Genomic DNA, 18,412 nt, shown 5'->3' with positions numbered 1-18,412 from the left:
CTCAAAACGGTCATCACTTGCAACACAGGCTGTCCAATGTTCAAAACATTGCATTGTGCATTCATATCTTTAAAGAAACCTTGCACTTGCAGAATCATTGGTTCAAATAACGCATTTATCATGAAATACCATAGGAACATTCATTTAGATCACCCACACACAAGATACCGATAGTTTCACTGTGTAGTTGTTCGTACAATCATTAAATATTGTAGTGCAAAATATGTGATACATGTTTCATTATGCTACCAAACGTAAATACATCACTGTAAAAGGACTAGTAGAGAGAATACTACAGACACAGTGGAATCATTGAGCAAAATATGACATTTATTGATGAAATACAATAAAATCACAACATAGGTTTCTTTGAATCAAAGCAAAAATGTTTAGCAACAAAAAAAAAAAAACAGTTAAATGTCAACTGCAGTGTTCCTCACCTGGCTTACTGTAAAACATCCCTGCAGTGTTCCTCACCTGGCTTACTGTAAAACATCACTGCAGTGTTCCTCACCTGGCTTACTGTAAAACATCACTGCAGTGTTCCTCACCTGGCTTACTGTAAAACATCCCTGCAGTGTTCCTCACCTGGCTTACTGTAAAACATCACTGCAGTGTTCCTCACCTGGCTTACTGTAAAACATCACTGCAGTGTTCCTCACCTGGCTTACTGTAAAACATCCCTGCAGTGTTCCTCACCTGGCTTACTGTAAAACATCCCTGCAGTGTTCCTCACCTGGCTTACTGTAAAACATCACTGCAGTGTTCCTCACCTGGCTTACTGTAAAACATCCCTGCAGTGTTCCTCACCTGGCTTACTGTAAAACATCACTGCAGTGTTCCTCACCTGGCTTACTGTAAAACATCACTGCAGTGTTTCTCACCTGGCTTACTGTAAAAAGCAAAACAAAATATTGATTACTGTACTTCTATATTTCCATCAACCCTGTCTTGTGGATTTGGCCACAGGTTCTCATCCACATCACAATGGATGTTTTCATTAGCCAAACATCTTGGGAAGAATCTTCGGGCATGGCGAATCCAGGCCTGACACTGGTCTGCCATGATGTCATAGCATGCGTCATCCATGGCCCGGAGAAGGGTGGCTTGTTCGTGAGGGCGCCTATCATATACCTTCCACCTCCACGTGGAGAAAAATTCCTCAATCTGGTTAAAACCTGTTATGGATGATGCGAATTTTCGCAGCTTTTTGTTAAAAATCGCGCAACATTTCAAAGTCCTGCTACTCATGCCAGGAATATAGTATATGCATATGATAAGTATGTGTGGATAGAAAACACTCTGAAGTTTCTAAAACTGGTTAAATCGGGTCTGTGGCTATAACAGAACGTGTTAAGGAGTAAAAATCCCTGGTAAAACTGTTTACCAAAAACAAAAACAAAATATTTGTCCGCCATTCAATGTATTGTTTAAGACGAGAGAAAATATATGCGAATCCCCTGTAAACGCTTACAGCTTCCACACGATGTCACCATTGCTATCAATATCAGAATCATTTATCCTTGGTTACAACACGAATAGACCCCTCCCTTCTTGAGGCGCACCACAGTATGTTGTGAAACTGAAAAAATGGACGATGTTTTCCAGACTTGCTGCTATCGAATACAGATCGCCCCGTGATCAATTTGATACATCATTAACGTTTATTTATACCTAAAGTTGGTTTAGAAACGTCGTTTGAAGTGATTTGTAAAAGTTTCTAGGCGACTTTTGTCATTTTAAAAAGTGACGTTGCGTCTTGTAAATGGACTTTTTGCAGCATCAGACTGGCCTTCAGCAAATGACATTTTGGGTATACAATGACGGATTTAATCGGGAAAAAGACCCAAATTGTGATGTTTATGGGACATATAGGAGTGCCAACAAAGAAGCTCATCCAAGGTAATGAATGTTTTATATTTTATTTCTGCGTTTTGGGTAGCGTCGGCTACCGCAAAATCTGTTGTTTGCTGGTATTTTGGGGGGTGCATGCTAGCAGATAATAGCTTCTCATGCTTTCGCCGAAAAGCATTTTACAAATCTGACTTGGTGGCTAGATTCACAACGAGTGTAGCTTTAATTCAGTACCTTGCATGTGTATTTTTTATGAAAGTTTGAGATTTAACGAGTACTAAGTAAAGTACTATAGGTGGCGCTCTGAAATTTCCGCTGAGCGGTCCCTGTACAGGGACCACCTCCATAGGAAAGGAGAGTATGGAGGTAAGCACAGGGTGGTAAATTGTGGATGGGCTTGAAACCATGCTTGCACCATTTGAGCATGGTGGAACCTGACATTATCCCACACAATGACATAGGTCGTGCCATCAGCTCTACAGACCTGATTTAGCTCATCAATGACGGTTACATTCGAACAGCGAATCATGTGACTGCCTGCAACTTAATCTATAGAGTATATAGAGTAGAGAGCTTTAGATGTTGTTCGACCAAACATTAGAACGGGCAAGATGCGTAATCTAAGCAACTTTGATCCTGGTATGATTGTTGATGCTACACATGGTGATTCCAGCATCTCAGAAACAGCTGCCCTCCTGGGATTTGTACGCACTACAGTCTCTAGAGTTTACAGAGAATGGTGCGATAAACAAAACACATTCAGTGAGCGGCAGTTCTGTGGGCAAAAACACCTTGTTAATGAGAGAGGTCAGATGAGAATGTCCAGACTCATTCAAGCTAACAGAAAGGCCACAAATGCTCATAACAGCTGTTTAAAACAGTGTTGTGCAGAAGGGCATCTCTTAGTGTAACGTACAACACCGTGAATAATTCAGGCTGTTGTGGAGGCAAAAGGGGGTCCTACCCAGTACAAGATAGTTGTACTTAATAAAGTGGCTGGTGAGTGTACAGTAATGTCAAATCTGAAAACATGGTCTGGAAAAGTGATACATGGGACCATAGAAACAGTGTCTGATAAAGAATGATGATGAAATATTACATCCATAGATAATGTAGTCCAATTGGTTCATGTTCCACGGTAATTGGTGTCAATGGATCTCGTTATCCTGAAACTTTCATGATCTAAACATGGAATATTGATCGCCAGTTTCCATAAAACTATGCATTAAGAGTAATGCAACAGTTACTTATCATTTTGAGCAGTTGTATCAATTGATAGTTAGATCATTGTAATGAAATGAATAGACAGTCATCTCAGATGTAATGTGTGAATTGCATTTTGAAATGGCAATACTTTGATATTAAGTTGTGTCATTTTGAAAAGGAGATTTTAGTTCAATGAACAAATTATTTTATCTTTGTGGATTGTATCCAAGCCATTGGAAAAAGTGTTAAGAGCTCTGAAAATTAGCATTTTGATCATTGGTTGTGAGTTGTCTATAGTTTTGAAAAATGACATCAAGGTCCCGAAATTAGTGATTGTAAAAAACTGTAATATTGATTTACTTTAAATATCTTTCAAAGCAGATTTCATTTGAAATAAATATTCAGCTTCTTTCCAAGACATGATTGAAACCCTCAGACTTTTAAAGAGTAAAGAATTTGAACAGTATTACTTCAGCACCACGCTCATTTCATCTTTTAATTCAACATTTGAAATATTATAATTATGTCGATGAAGATGCTCTCCAGAAATTCCTGGGTGTAAAACCAACATCATTAATTAAACTTGTAACAAGCCTGCCCCACTACAACACACACGATTGTCTCTCTCCGTTTGAATGTAGAGCAGACGGCACTGCATCATTTAAACAGGAATCGCCCAGACACACACTTTACTCTTGTACGGTGGGGCATAAGGTAAAATCTCTCAGTGTGTGTTTTGAGGTCAGAAGGGAAGGGAGATTTCACAGAGAACAGATCTAGGATCAGCTTACCCTTCCCAAATTCTAACCTTAACCATTGAGGTGGGAAACATAAAACTGATCCTTAGATCAATTTAATTATTCTCTCTCTACTACATGATAGATTAGTTTGACAGACAGCTGACACTGATGTAAGGTCAGTTTTTAATGCCTAATGGTTAAGGAAGTCATAAAAAGGCAACTTGAACCCCCTTCCACTGAGGTTGATGTGTGGAGGTGTCCTGTGTGCCAGTGGGTGAGAGACAGCAGGAGAAGGGGGGGAGGATACACAGCTTTTCCATTACGGGAGCCCTGACCTGCCTCTCCTGAGGTGGCACATTAGCAGAGTGAGAGTCATCAGTCACATTGTACCCTGTATCAGCCCTCACAGTATTTACCTGACCCAATACTGTCCTGTTTCAGCCCTCACAGCACTCACCTTGCCCAATATTGTCCTGTCTGAGCCCTCACAGCACCCACCTGGACAAATACTGTCCTGTCTCAGCCATCACAGCATCCACCTGGCCCAATACTGTCCAACTTGACGGGCTACTAACGAATTGTGCAATTGTGTGTTTTTTCACATTATTTGTAACTTATTTTGCACGTATTGTTTCTGCCACCGTCTCTTATGACCGAAAAGAGCTTCTGGATATCAGGACAGCGATTATTTATCTCGTATTGGACAAAGATTATTTAGTAAAATAGTTGGACGCAAAGGATTTACAGACACCCGACAAGGCCCAAATCCCTGTCATTCACATGATTAAGAAACAGAGTTTTCAGGGGACATAGGTCGGGGTGCCTTGTAAGGATCCAATGGCGAGTGAGTAATCTGCCTTTACCCTCAGTCCTATTAGCCAACGTGCAATCATTGGATAATAAAATGGATGAGCTTCGATCAAGTCTATTCTACCGATGGGATATTAAAAATATCTTATCTTGTGTTTCACCGAGTCCTGGCTGAATGATGACATGGATAACATACAGCTGGCTGGGTTTTTGGTCCATTGGCAAGATAGAACAGCCTCATGTAAGACAAGGGATGGTGGTCTGTCTCTATTTGTAAATACCAACTGGTGCAAAAAATCTAATATTAAGGAAGTTTCAAGGTTTTGTTCGCCTGAGGTAGAGTATCTCATGATAAGCTGTAGACCACACTATTTACCAAGAGATTTTGTAGCTATTTTTTGTTGCTGTCTATTTACCACCACAAAATTATGCTGGCACTAAGACGGCACCCAACGAGCTGTATAGGTCCATTAGCAAACAAGAAAATGCTAGATCAAAGATGACATAGCAGTGCGGACATGTTTGTCGTTGTCCCGTGTAAATGTTATGTTTTTTTCATCTCTTGTGTATATATATTTCAATCTCTTTTTCCATTTTTAAATTAAATATACCTTCCGGCAACCCGCCTCATCCAATGTAATACGAATCTGCTATTTTTAGACCTTATAGCTAGAACCTCCATTAGAAGCAAGCCATCAGAAGCTAACCAGCTAATTAGCTACTAGCCATTTAGTAATTGTTAGTCACTGCTAGCGGCCTTTACCTTTAGCTCAGACACCAGCCGCTTTTAGCCTGGATAATACCTGCCAGTCTGCACAGGGCAATATCAACCTTGAGCATATCGGACTGATTTTCTCCACTACATCACCATTACTCTGGATCATCGCAGCTAGCTAGCTTCTACCGAGTGGCCCAGCCCCGAAGTTAGCCTTGAGACAGGCCCATCTCCCAGCCAGCTCTGTGGACCCTGTGATCACTCAGCTACACAGCTGATGCCTCTCTGACTCTTCACTAACACGACTAGAAGCCACGACATCACCGGATTCCTGCCGTAAGCTCTGGACCTTTGCATTGGATCATCGCAGCTAGCCGGCTAACGCCCTTGTCCCGAAGCTAGCACCAGTTAGCCTCGAACCAGGCGCATCTCCCGGATAGCATACAAAATTACTCCAGCTACAATATCTCTTTTGCCAATTGGCCTGGACCCTTTGTTGACACGGAGCCCCGCCGATCCATCACGACTGGTCTGCCGATGTAATTACGTCTGATGTGCCTTCAACCGGCCTTTGCCGGACGTCGGTGAAGATGCTTCTGCTAGCTCCGGCCTGCTAACTTTATGAATGTCGTGTCTCCTTCTTGCTAGCGTAGTAACAACTACCCAACGGCTTCCCTGTTTCATCTATTGCTGTTCACTGGACCCTATGATCACTTGGCTACATAGCTGATGCCTGCTGGACTGTTCATTAATCACGGTACTGCCATTGACTGGAAAGAATTGCAAGAATCGCTGAAGTTGGAGACTTATCGCTGGTATGACTGTACATTCCTGTTAAAGATGTTTATGTAACATTAGCCCACTTCTGATGACCTAGTTTAGTCCTAACTGAACCGACTGTATGTTGGCATACCAAATGGCCCCCCTTTTCCCTATATAAGGGCACACCTCATAGGACACTGGTCAAAAGTACAATAGTAGACTACAGTATATGCGGAATAGTGTGCCATTTGGGACTCAGGCTATGTTTCTGCTGGGAACATCTGTTTCACAACGAGGAAGCAATAATGCAGAAAGTGTAATGATGGTGCCACGCTCCTGGAGGGGAGCTTCACTTCAGATGTTAACAGTTCAGCCCCTCAGATGTTAGGGGTTCAGCCCCTCAGATGTTAGGGGTTCAGCCCCTCAGATGTTAGGGGTTCAGCCCCTCAGATGTTAGGGGTTCAGCCCCAGCCGCTCAGATATTAGCTCATGTAGGCCTCAGGGTGCTGGCTCTAAAATAGATAACACTGGTATGAAAATATGTACTGCTGCCCCTTAGCATTACTGATTACTCTTCAGCTCTGAACCATACTGTAGGGTGAAGTGTGTGTTTGCAGGAAAGCTCTCCTTCAATAGGGTGATCAAATTAGGATGGATTCTCTAAATCACCCTACAAGCTATCATGTTAATAGTAGCCTAAAGGGCTACACTGCAGATCTGCAGATCAAATGCTGGTCTGGAGGGCCACATTCTATGCAGGCGTTTCATTATCTCAAATTTGTATGCTGTAATATGGAAATAAAGTCTCTGTGGTTCTTCAGAAAACACAATACTGGGGTTATGATGGAGGTGAAGGGAGCTGCATCTGAAGAGGTTTACCAAGGTTAAAAAGTAGATTGAGGATGTTTTGGAAAAGTTTTCCATCCTACAATGGAACAGACCATAAATAGTACATATGTAGGAACTTGTCACTCTGGGTAATATAATGATAGGGTTATTTATACAATATGGGGTGTATCGATTGTGGGAAATGTGACTCTCATAGGTGCGAGGTGTGTGTGTGTTAAAGGATTTGACACTGACTCAGTTCCACTTATCCATATGCCACCTCCCGACAGGCCTATTCTGTTTTCCTCTCCTCCATTCCTCCATTCCTTCATCCCTCCCTTCCTCTATCCCTTCATCCTGTGGAGAGAGTGTATTTCTCGATGAGCTCTACTGCAAACTAAACCACACACGCTTGTCCTGATTATCAAATCAAGGCTTACCAGATTTGCAATATGAAATTGGAGACCATCTTTTAAAATTAGATTACAATGACCTTGGTCTGACTTTGAGAAGCAGAGAGCATAAAACTCCTCATGTTGTATTCAGAAAAAGACTACTGGCATTCTCAATCATATTTCAGATGACCTTGCCTGATTCTAATAACATGGCTATTTAATATATGGTGTATTAATTGTTCTGAGTCCGTGTACCTCGTATAGCATAAGGTTTCATGTGGCTCAGTTGGTAGATCATGGTACTTGCAACACCTGGGTTGTTGGTTCAATTCCCAGAGAGAACCAGTATAGAAGGAAAAACACAACTTTTTTTTTTTTAAATGTACAAATAATTATCATGTCATGCAGGATACAGTATACAATTTCATTTCACACAAAAGACACTGCCTGTGGTTTCAGAACCGTGTCTGGTTTACCCACCTCCATTCGCCTCATTCTGTCAATGTGGACATATATATATATATATATATATACACACACCGATGCACGCATGCAGAGTTTAGAGTCACTGAGCACATTTCAGTGGTAAGCCAAAAGTAGCTTACTGTAGACGGAAGTCAACGAGTAAAGTCGGGAGAGATACATATGCACCGACACCAAGTCGGATAACTTTAGCTATTTCTAGGAAATGCGACAATGGCAGACATGGCATTCGCCTTTGTTATTGCCAATGAAGTGGATGCAATTGAATTTCCACTCCTCCTACACCAAGCTGAACATGATCAACATTGTCCAAGGAATGAATATCCTGATGATAAGGACATTAGATACCAACTCAAGCTCTTTCTAACATTCACAATAATTGTTTTGTATTTTTGTGACAGTTGTCTCAAAATATAACCAGGTAGTGAGTGCATAGACTACTTGAAATAGAACATATACAGTTGAAGTCGGAAGTTTACACAAACCTTAGCCAAATACATTTCAACTCAGTTTCACAATTCCTGACACTTGATCCTAGTAAAAATTCCCTGTCTTAGGTCAGTTAGGGTCATCACTTTATTTTAAGAATGTGAAATGTCAGAATAATAGTGGAGAGTGATTTATTTCAGCTTTTATTTCTTTCATCACATTCCCAGTGGGTCATAAGATTACATACACTCAATTAGTATTTGGAAGCATTTCCTTTAAATTGTTTAACTTGGATCAAACGTTTCAGGTAGCCTTCCACAAGCTTTAAGTTGGTTGAATTTTGACCCATTCCTCCTGACAGAGCTGGTGTAACTGAGTCCGGTTTGTAGGCCTCCTTGCTCGCACATGTTTTTTCAGTTCTGCCCACACATTTTCTATAGGATTGAGGTCAAGACTTTCTGATGGCCACTCCAATACCTTGACTTTGTTGTCCTTAAGCCATTTTGCCACAAGTTTGGAAGTATGCTTGGGGTCATTGTCCATTTGGAAGACCTATTTGCAACCAAGCTTTAACTGATGTCTTGAGATGTTGCTTCAATATATCCACATAATTTCCCTACCTCATGATGCCATCTATTTTGTGAAGTGCACCAGTCCCTCCTGCAGCAAAGCACCCCCACAACATGATGCTGCCACCCCCGTGCTTCACGGTTGGGATGGTGTTCTTCGGCTTGCAAGCCTCCCCCTTTTCCCTCCAAACATAATGATGGTCATTATGGCCAAACAGTTCTATTTTTGTTTCATCAGACCAGAGGACATTTCTCCAAAAAGTATGATATTTTCCCCATGTGCAGTTGCAAACCGTAGTTTGACTTTTTCATGGTGGTTTTGGAGCAGTGGCTTCTTCCTTGCTGAGTGGCTTGTCAGGTTACGTCGATATAGGACTCGTTTTACTGTGGATCTAGATATTTTTGTACCTGTTTCCTCCAGCATCTTCACAAGGTCCTTTGCTGTTGTTCTGGTATTGATTTGCACTTTTCGCACCAAAGTATGTTTATCTCTAGGAGACAGAACGCGTCTTCTTCCTGAGCGGTATGACAGCTGCGTGGTCCCATGGTGTTTATACTTGCGTACTATTGTTTGTACAGATGAACATGGCGTTTGGAAATTGCTGGATGAACCAGACTTGTGGAGGTCAACAAAAACATTTTCTGAGGTCTTGGCTGATTTCTTTTGATTTCCCCATGATTTTAAGCAAAGAGGCACTGAGTTTGAAGGTAGACCTTGAAATACATCCACAGGTACACCTCCAATTGACTCAAATGCTGTCAATTAACCAGAAACTTCTAAAGCCATGGCATCATTTTCTGGAATTTCCCAAGCTGTTTAAAGGCACAGTCAACTTAGTGTATGTAAACTTCTGACCCACTGGAATTGTGGTACAGTGAATTATAAGTGAAATAATCTGTCTGTAAACAATTGTTGGAAAAATTACTTGTCAAATCAAATTTTATTCATGCACAAGTTAATGTCCTAACTAACTTGCCAAAACTATAGTTTGTTAACAATACATTTGTGGAGTGGTTGAAAAAAAGAGTTTTAATGACTCCAACCTAAGTGTATGTTAACTCACAATGTAAACTGTAGGTGTTTTTGCAGAATATAAGACCTGCTCTGTTGCTTGTCATTACTTCATGGCCTTGTACCTTCCTCATTGTTGATTTTGACTGTGCAACATGGAATTGTAACAGATGTGAATAAATGTCCACAAAGCGTCTTCCTGTATGGTAATTTATTGCATATCAGTCACTACAGTCTGCAATCTTTTTCTTTCATTTTTAACCTTTATGTTGCTTTTGTCAGTAAGCATGTAAAGAACAGAATGTGATTCAATCACATGAAGGACAAAACACTCACTGTACAGAAAAATATTAGACTATACATGGACATCAGTTCACATAGGTTACTGGGTAAACAAAATGAAAAGCAATATGCCAAGCAGTGAAATGTACTTGGTATTGACCTCATGACTGGTGTCTGGGTTACTTGCTCATTAAGGGCCGGTTTCCCGACACAGATTAAGCATATAAAATGGCCAGTGTTGAAATTCTCTACAATAAACTATTTGCTTACAATATACACTGAGTGTACAAACATTAGGAACAACGACATAGTTTTCACCTGGTCAGTCTATGATCCCTTATTGATGTCACCTGTTAAATCCACTTCATTTAGTGTAGATGACGTAGATGAAGAGGAGGAGACTGGTTAACAAAGGATTTTTAAGCCTTGAAACAATTGAGACATGAATTGTGTATGTGTGCCATTCAGAGGGTGAATGAGCATGACAAAATATGTAAGTGCCTTTGAACGGGGTATGGTAGTAGGTGCCAGGCGTCCGGTTTCTGTGTCAAGAACTGCAAAGCTGCTGGATTTTTTCCAACTAGCTCTCTCACTGCAGAATTAGACCGTTCCTTTCGTCCGTGTTTCTCGAACTTCAAATTTTCAAAGTTGTTGCAAATTTCAAAGTGTTTAAAGTCCACATTTTGAAATGTGTATGGTTACAGACAATACCAATAGTGAGCTATGACATGGGACACAACATTACAGTAACATCCAGACATACATTTATTTATGTTAGAAATTTGGATCACATGTATGTTTTATGACATTAGATTGTAAGGATAACGATGTATTTAAAATCTAAATCGTCATCCACCCAGAACAGTTAACATGCATTGATAACAACCAATGATAGGTGGCGACATTAACCGTTTATGAGCATGTAGTGCCTTTTACTTAAAAAAAACAGAAGGTTGTGTCCCACAAGCTTTTGTTCTGACTTCAAATTGCAGTTTGTGAGGAGCAACTGCAGAAATTTCCAGTCGACTGCAGTCGAAAGTTCATGACCTTTGATCACATGGTTGTTGTTAAGGTCATGCAGTCGGCAAGTTGGACAATTTTTATACCCATCATGCAACACACTTTGAAAGGTGGTCAACGTCTTGACAAAAGTGATCCGCTAAAACGCACCCATTGTGTGTGTGTCTCCATTGGCGTGCCCAGAATGCCCGTGTGTTTGTGTCTCTGACTGTGTGTGTGTGTGTGTGTTCCTGCATATTTACAAGCTTTTCTCATCCTCTCCATGTCTCCGGTCAGTCTCGCCCCCTCTACACACAGTCCTCTGGGGTCGGTGTGGGAGGGCAGCTGAAGGGATAATCAAGGGAACTGTTACTGTGAGTCGTGATGCAGAAGAGAGAACAGAGAGACAGCGGAGAGGGTATGAACACGCACACACTTACTGATGAGGGAGGGATAGAGTATAGCCATGTTATTGCCAGTGTTAACAGGCTGATGGTAGACTCTGGATTCAACACATTCTGATGGAGAGGCATCGTCTGATGGAACAGTTCCATTAAACCATGCCTCTCCATTAAAACTATGGGGAAGAAGATAAAGGACTTCCTTTAATCAGAGGATGCTGTGTAGAGGCCAGGCTTGAATCTTTGTTGCCTGAACAGGGACTTGAACCCTGATCCCTGAGATTAACTGAGTGTGTGTTAATCATCTCTCTCTCTCTCTGTGTGTGTGTGTGTGTGTCAGTGCATGCGTTCGTGTTTCAGTGCGTGTGTGTGTCAGTGTGTGTGTGTGTGTGTGTCAGTGCATGCATTCGTATTTCAGTGCGTATGTGTGTGTGTGTGTGTGTCAGTGCATGCATTCGTATTTCAGTGTGTGTGGGTTGGAGGGCTTTGTGCGGCAGCCACAACAGCCATCAGGCCTGACGTACCCAGCGTATGGTTAAACTTGGTAATGGGCCATTAGCCTGTGTTGATTCCCCCTCTGTGTTCCCTAGTCTTTCAGCTGAAGGCGGGCTAGCTGAAGGCAGCTCCATGTCCTCCTAAACAATGCTGTCAGCTCGCTCCATATGCTGCTTCTAATTATCCTGCCTGCGACACTCAATACACACACACACACACACACACACACACACACGAGGTGTCCAAGATTGTGAATTCCATTTCACTGAGTCAAATTCCTGTACATGCAAATGGATTTGGCGAATAAAGGTGATTCTGATTCTGAGTGCCTTGAAGGACGAAGAAGGAGTAGCGATTGCAGTGCCATCTGTCTCACAGATGGCACAGGGTGGCACAGGGTGGCAAATACCTGTCAGGTGAGCCGGCAGCGACATCGTATTTTGGATATTCCCATGTGACTAACACTTTTTACATACATGAATTTGCTTTAATTTTCATATGAAACACAACCGTGGTGGAAAAAGTACCCAATTGCCATGCTTGAGTAAAAGCTAAGATAACGTAATGGAAAATAACTCAAGTAAAAGTGAAAGTCACCCAGTAAAATACTACTTGAGTAAAAGTCTAAAAGCCTTTGGTTTTAAATATACTTAAGTATCAAAAGTAAATGTAATCGCTAAATTATACTTAAGTATGAAAAATAAAAGTATCAATCATTTCACATTCCTTATATTAAGCAAACCAGACGGCATGATTATTGAATTGTCTTTTTAATTGCCAGGGGCACACTCCAACACATAATTTACAAACAAAGCATGTTGTGTTTAGTGAATCCACCAGATCAAAGGCAGTAGGGATTACCAGAGATGTTCTCTTGATAAGAGTGAGAATTAGACAATATTCCTGTCCTGCTCAGCATTCAAAATGTAACAAGTACTTTTGTGTGTCAGAAAATGTATGAAGTAAAAAGTATATTATTTTGTTTAGGAATGTGGTGAAGTAAAAGTTGTCACAAATATAAAGAGTAAAGTACAGATACCCCAAAAAACTACTTAAGTAGTACTTTAAAGTATGTATACTTAAGTACGGTACACCACTGCAACATAATACAACCACTAACACGTTCTACATTATAAACCTTGACTCCTCTATTTTACTTGAGGAGCACCCTAGAGTTCAAGAGTGTATTGACCAGATGCAGGAAACGGAGCCACATCTTTCAACTGTAAAGACATCTGTGACAAGCATGAGTGACGCGAGAGAATCATCAGCTGTCAAGCTCCAGATGCAAGGTAACCTTGAAGTGGTCAACCCTGCAGATCATCCCTCTTGCGGTTTGACAAATCAAATCAAATTTATTTATATAGCCCTTCGTACATCAGCTGATATCTCAAAGTGCTGTACAGAAACCCAGCCTAAAACCCCAAACAGCAAGCAATGCAGGTGTAGAAGCACGGAACAGAAGAGTCTTTCTTGAAACTCAGTCAGAGCAGTGGACTAGTCTTCCTCAAGGGACAAGAGCAGGAATGGCCCAAGCTTCAAATCACACTCGTATCACTCTGTACAGACAACTTGACAGCCGATGCAAACAGGATGTGTACGAGTTGGAGGAATAGTCTAGTCTTTCTCAATGGAGCAGGAAAGACACAATCCTCACATCCATCACTCTCGGCGGACAAACCGTAATATAACAAGAACCCACCTCTACAGTTGGGTAAGAAGAGGAAACACCACAACGTTTGATGAAAAGAAGACACTGAAAGCCACACTGAACGTGGATCTCAGAAGAGGCAGCTTCTGGAGCTCACACACTGAACGTGGATCTCAGAAGAGGCAGCTTCTGGAGCACACACACTGAACGTGGATCTCAGAGGCAGCTTCTGGAGCTCACACACTGAACGTGGATCTCAGAAGAGGCAGCTTCTGGAGCTCACACACTGAACGTGGATCTCAGAAGAGGCAGCTTCTGGAGCTCACACACTGAACGTGGATCTCAGAAGAGGCAGCTTCTGGAGCTCACACACTGAACATGGATCTCAGAAGAGGCAGCTTCTGGAGCTCACACACTGAACGTGGATCTCAGAAGGGACAGCACACCGTACAAAACTAATCCTAAACTGAACGGGATTAAGAGGAATGATAGATGGAACAAGATGGCAATGCCAGAGGATGTAACCCATCCTGTTACCAAATAACTAGACTACTAGAACCTACACTCTTAGAAAAAAGGGTCCCAAAAGGGTTATTCGGCTGTCCCCATAGGAGAACCCTTTTTGTTCCAGGTAGAACCCTTTAGTGTTCCTAAATATAATCCTAATCCAAAATGTTTCTACCTGGATCCAAAAGTTTTTTTACCTGCAACCAAAAGGGGTTCTTCAAAGGGTTCTATGAGGAGAACCAAATAACTCTTTAAGGTATTAGATAACGCCTTTTTTCTAAGAGGGTAGACTTGACCGACAGAAAGACATTAAGATTATGTCTAATACCACACTGACTGACTGACCTGAAAATCCAGTTCCAGCCACTAAGCCAGTATTTTCCCTTTCAGCTCAAGAATACATACAGTACCAGTCAACAGTTTGTACACACCTACTCATTCAAGGGTTCAAAAACGATGAATGTTCAAGACATCAAAACTATGAATGCCAAGAGTGTGCAAAGCTGTTATTTATTTATTTATTTTTTTACCTTTATTTAACCAGGCAAGTCGGTTAAGAACAAATTCTTATTTTCAATGACGGCCTAGGAACAGTGGGTTAAGTGCCTGTTCAGGGGCAGAACGACAAATGTGTACCTTGTCAGCTCGAGGATTTGAACTTGCAACCTTCCGGTTACTAGTCCAACGCTCTAACCACTAGGCTACTTTGGGTGGGTGGCTACTTTGAAGAATCTCAAATATAAAATACATTTTTATTTGTTTAACACTTTTTTTTTTTTGGGGGTTACTACATGATTCCATATGTGTTATTTCATAGTTTTAATGTCTTCACTATTATTCTACAACTTTGAAAGTAGTAAAAATAAAGAAAAACCCTTGAATGAGTAGGTGTGTCCAGAATGTTGACTGGTAATGTCCATACAGTACATGACATCCGTTTACATTAAGATCTCAACACATCCAGTCACACATGAAGAACCCACGGACTCAAGTATTTTGTACGATTATATAGTCATTTTCTTTTTGGCTCCATTACAACTTTACGTTGTTTGCTATTGTTTAGCTTCATGCCGTCAAAATAATGGGCCGGTATGTTACAGCCAGTTTGTGTCTTCCCAGTCTACAGAAACATTCCTTGCCATCTCTCGACTCCAGCCCAGCTCTATCACACATTACACAACCGATTCAACAAAGATAGTTGGCTGAATCAGTTGTGTCCGTACTAAGGCTGAAATACACTGTTTCATGTGGTGAAAATATGACATGGCCATGCTTGTGTCACCTCAGAAGTCACAGAGCCAGGACTCGTGGTATAAATGTGTCCTCTAGCTGAGATTTATATCCACAGAAACCATGTTTACGATGCAACAGGTCTGTCAGGGTTTTGTATTGGTTTATCTCTCCAGCTGTTGGCCATATGCTCATGTAAATTCATAATCATGAGGATGCCACTGGTCATATAGCTTAGTCATGTTTGGACCCACTAGAACAGATTGCGTTGTGTGTATCTTTACTGTGAGCATTATTCCTCAGAGTGTACCGCCTGTCAAGTGGTTTATAATCTATGAGTGGTTGTGTGGTGTTACATGTCTGATTCAGGCTTGAAACAGTAACCTCATAGCAAAAGTATTCAATTCATCATTACCTTATTCAATGTCCTATGGGAGCAATAGTACATGTACAGATACCCCACTGGGCATACAGTGTATCGATATGGTTTCCACGTCATTTCAATGAAATTACATTGAAACAATGTAGAAAAGACAGTGAATTGTCTGTGCCCAGTGGAATGTTGTCCGTTCCCAGGTATGGTGATGGCTCTGGACTGATGTTTGTCTCTCCGGTCTAATTAGAATGTAGATATCAGTGGTGCATTAAACATGAGCAGTAATTTTGGAAGGAAATGGAACCTGATTCACAAAGGTATGAGGTGACATCCAAATATATGACTAAATGACTCACTAAAGCAGAATTGAGAAATCACTGTAAAAACACATGAAATATGCATGGGAGATGGTGTATTATTAGACTACAGATGTCTTGCTCAATCTGTGCAAAGGTAACCTGCAGTAACCAACCGAAATCTAACTACTGCTACAGTGTAGCTCAATCCTACTCAGACCACTGCAATATTGATAACCAGCAAGAAGTGCAAAAATCTACCATTTAGTATTATGAATGGTGTAGCAGACCAAAGTTGAACATCACTATTGCCACAAGCTACAAAACCCATAGGTGAGTAATGTTGGATATTCCCACATGAAAAATGACTATGCTCTAAATACTGTTGTATTACTATATGTATATACTATAGTATTCACTGTAGTGTTTTCTGGACTACTATAGTATTCACTGTAGTGTTTTCTGGACTACTATAGTATTCACTGTAGTGTTTTCTGGACTACTATAGTATTCACTGTAGTGTTTTGGCGGGCACACAAATGGGTAGTACCTTTTTATTTTACCCCCTTTTTCGTGGTATCCAATTGGTAGTAGTTACTGTCCTGTCTCATCGCTACAACTCCCACACGGACTCGGGAGAGGCGAAGGTCGAGAGCCACGCGTCCTCCGAAACACAACACAACACAACACAACCCAACCAAGCCGCACTGCTTCTTAAAACAGCGCGCATCCAATCCGGAAGCCAGCCGCACCAATGTGTCGGAGGCTACACCGTACACCTAGTGACTTGGTTAGCGTGCACTGCCCCGGGCCCGCCACAGGAGTCGCTAGTGTGCGATGAGACAAGGATATCCCTGCCAGCCAAACCCTCCCTAACCCGGACGACGCTAGGCCAGTTGTACGCCGCCCCATGGGCCTCCCGGTTGTAGCCGGCTGCGACAGAGCCTGTGCTGGAACCCAGAGTCTCTGGTGGCCTTAGACCACTGTGCCACCCGGGAGGCCCCAGGGGTAGTACTTTCTGTATTAATAGTACAGTTTGTGGTCATGTTTGGGCTCCCTGTGTCGCCAACCAAAAACGTGGGAGATTAGGAGAATGTGAGATATATATATATATATATATATGGTAGCCTAATCTTTGGCATTTTGTTATCATTTATTTATAGTCAAAGGGTGTTGTGGTTGTTTCGGTCCGAGGGAGCCGCTTACTCTAGTGGTTGCTTCACGCTCTCTCACTCCACAGTGGCTCTCATGCTAACATGCCTATTCAGTGAGTCAGTTGAATGAGAGAAGCAGCAGATAAATAATCATTTAAAACCTTATACTCACGGTGAGCGAGTTATAAAGCATAGGATATGAAACCGCAAGTTAAGCGGAGTATAATGTTATTTTTTAAAGACGTTTTGATAGTTTAAATAATTTAAACGTCAGTTAACATAGCTAATGTTAGCGCCAGTCAAGCTAGCCTGTCATAGTCATGGCGACAGGACTCCAACGAGAGAGTGTAAACAAAGGGTAACATTGTAACTTGCTGTTGTTAGGGATAGCCTAGTCAGTTGAATGAGAGGGAGCCAAATGAAAACGGTATTGAAGAGAAAGCACCAGATAAACCTTATGTTCAAGGTGTCAGACTCCATTCATTCTACACACTGTAGTTTCCCTCGATCGTGTAGTGCTTACTATAACATTTTGTAGTATACTGCAGAATACTATACTACACACTGTAGTATCCCCCTCGATCGTGTAGTGCTTACTGTAGAACGTTGTAGTATGAAGTACCCGAATACTGTACTACACACTAGTATTCCTGGATCATGTAGTGCTTACTATAGAATGTTGTAGTATAAAGTACAGTAGTTTCCTCTGAGGTTTCCAACCTCTACGTTGTATTGCTTACTATAGAATTTAGTAGCATAATATAGAATACTATACTCCACACTGTAGTATTCTTGGATTGATTGATTTTATTTGACTCTTCAAAAACCCAATACAACCACAAATGTTGATACAATGCATTTAGAAATGTGTCCAGAATAACACAAAAAAAGTCAAATGTACTGTATTTCCATTGTGGTCCTAGTTCAAACATGTTACAGCTAACCCACATGAAACAAAACTATAGTAAACTATGGTCTAAATACCAAAGTAAGTACTACACATGATCCAGGGAAAGAACAGTTTGTAGTATAGGATTCTACAGTATACTACAGTTTATTACAGTATTCTATAGGAAACTGTAATATTTCTTATGTTGGTTATTGTGTTTTTCTTCTTCTGGTCTGCTTTTCAGAGAGGACTCTGGGAAAATGATTCTACTGGCATGAGAGTTAGCTGATAAAGACAGGAGAACAGGTTTAAAGAGTGTTGCTGCAGCA

General features: G+C 41.3%; 1 long non-coding RNA gene across 1 annotated transcript in view; it reads left to right on the top strand.

Moving 5' to 3' along the window:
• Nucleotides 1-1,283: 1,283 nt before the first annotated feature.
• Nucleotides 1,284-18,412, top strand: part of LOC149976969 (uncharacterized) — a 51,715-nt gene continuing 34,586 nt past the window's right edge. The window contains exon 1 of the long non-coding RNA XR_016487056.1: nt 1,284-1,902. This is a non-coding gene — a long non-coding RNA (uncharacterized LOC149976969). The remainder of the gene's footprint in view (nt 1,903-18,412) is intronic.

This window comes from Oncorhynchus mykiss, chromosome 16 (genome assembly GCF_057628025.1).
Source record: "Oncorhynchus mykiss isolate SJ-2025 chromosome 16, ASM5762802v1, whole genome shotgun sequence".
Taxonomy (NCBI): domain Eukaryota; kingdom Metazoa; phylum Chordata; class Actinopteri; order Salmoniformes; family Salmonidae; genus Oncorhynchus; species Oncorhynchus mykiss.
The sequence above is the reverse complement of the archived record's forward strand: the minus strand, read 5'-3'. Positions and strand labels throughout refer to the sequence as shown.